The 2,121-nt window shown below is 33.8% G+C and overlaps 1 protein-coding gene across 2 annotated transcripts in view; it reads left to right on the plus strand.

Moving 5' to 3' along the window:
• CSMD3 (CUB and Sushi multiple domains 3) overlaps positions 1–2,121 on the plus strand; it is a 1,328,144-nt gene that overhangs the window by 49,163 nt on the left and 1,276,860 nt on the right. The window lies entirely within an intron of this gene.

The following is a 2,121-nucleotide window of genomic DNA, read 5'->3' on the forward strand; positions in this document are numbered from 1 at the left end:
AATATAAATACATATTTTCTGATATTGATAAATGTTATAAAGAATTAAATAGTTTGCTGTGATAGAGGATTATGAAAACACTTGTTTTGTCTGTTAAATGTCTTTCTAATACCAAATTATGGAAGATATCAATAGTGCCTCTCTAAAGAGGATATTTCCTAAAATATTTTGTTAACACTCTAGCTACTGATCAAATATGTTTACTCATTTAGGTACTGCCTAGTAAATGGTACAAATATACGAAAGATCCAAATCCTTGGTAAAACAGTACCAAGTTTTTTTCACTTGTCACACTTCTTGATTTTTTTATATTATTTATTTTTTACTAGTCAAATTTATTCCAATGGTGAAAAATTTCAGAAAAAAGTACAATATATATTAAGTCATTGTGTATTAGACTTGAAACCAGACACAGATTTTTAAAACTAATCTGCCCTTTGCACGACTGACTGGTACCTTAATATTTTGTGGATCACCTATCCACATGATTTATACTCTTGCATATGCTTCAAGAAGTTTTTGAAATGCTTCTAAATGTCCGGAGCACATATAAATGTACAGGCAATAATTAAATAGATCTGAAGGAAATCCATCCTACCACTTTGTTACCTGTGTGCTATCCAAGTTTTTCAGGTAGAACCAGGTCTTCTAGTTCATATGAGAGCTCACAATGTCCCACGCAGTAATCACTTAATAAATAATTCTCAATGGGAATCTTATTTCACTACAAATTCTATGAGCACTATGTGGTGCATTTAAAACATAATTAAATCTCATTTTTTTCTCTCTCCAGGTTTCCCTTAGAGAGTTGCTTAAAAGACAGAGATACAGCATATTTAATTTAATTAACTATGACATGGTTAGTGGAGTGGACATCGATTGTCATTTGAAACTCCTCTCCCCACTGATTTCAATTTAGGAGAAGAAAATCAATTGTTATTGTTGGCAGGAAGTAAGCAATGGGCACCCATGCTGGTTTCTTTTGCATGACCTAGAGTAGAGAAATTGGCTTCTTAGTCACAGAACATTGTTAAAAGAAATCGTTATAATTAAAAGGCAGTTTTGAAAAAAACAACAGAAATAAATGCTATTGAGCAAAGATTCCAGGTGAAAAGATGAAAATGATGGTGTGAGCTAGGCACTACTCTATTGTTGAGCAGATGCTGACTCACATGGGCCCTGCCAGACAGTATAGATCTGCTCCATAGGGTTCCCAAAGAACAGCTATCTTCTTCCTTCATGAAAGCTGATGAGCTTGAGCTGCCAGTCTTTTAGTTACCAGCACAACACTTAACCCACCCCAGCACCAGGGCTTCTTTAAGATTGTGAGATCAAATAAGGATACCAAAAAATAGGAAGAAGAACGAATTGCAACCAAGTTGGACTTATGCCAATAATCCTATGTGGTTCAGGGCAGGATCATGATCCATTGGGCTTTTCATGACTTGATCTTTCGGAAGTAGAAAGTCAGACTTGCTTCCATGGAGGCTGTGGTTGGATTTTAACCCTCAACCCTTCAGTCAATAGACAAGTACTAAGCATTTGTGCCACTCATGCCAGGAAATGTAATCGGAAATGATGGTGCATGATGTTCCTACATCTTTTATTATTTTTTCATTAAAATATGTTTAAGATAAAGCCATAAAAAAGTATAAGAAAATATTTTCAATGTCAACAATAATTTTAATATTTGTTGTTTATTATTTTACATACAAATTATTTCCTTATCAAAAATGACTTTTTAGAATATTTATTAAATGACATTAAAAATACTTTAAAATTAAATATTTTTAAATGAAAAAAATTAGTGCTTGATATAAATCAGTAAGCACATCGTTTATGAATATGGGGAGAGAAAGCCTCATGAACTAAGCAGATGTCTTTCTCTAAGTTAAAAAGCCAGTGTACTGTATTTGATAGTCGGAGCCCTGGCGGCACAGTGAATTATGCATTCGGATGTTAACTGGTTGAAAGGTCAGTTGTTCAAGCCCAGCAGCTGCAAGGAAAGATGAGACTTTCAGCGCTCATAAAGATTTAATCAATTTGAAGGAAGCAAATTGAGTTTTGAATTTTGTGTTTGAGATCAGATTTTGATTACATGATGTGTAGAGGCCATAATGG

Source organism: Echinops telfairi, unplaced genomic scaffold (genome assembly GCF_000313985.2).
Source record: "Echinops telfairi isolate 266 unplaced genomic scaffold, ASM31398v2 ScPeMD7_1;HRSCAF=3_0, whole genome shotgun sequence".
Lineage (NCBI taxonomy): Eukaryota > Metazoa > Chordata > Mammalia > Afrosoricida > Tenrecidae > Echinops > Echinops telfairi.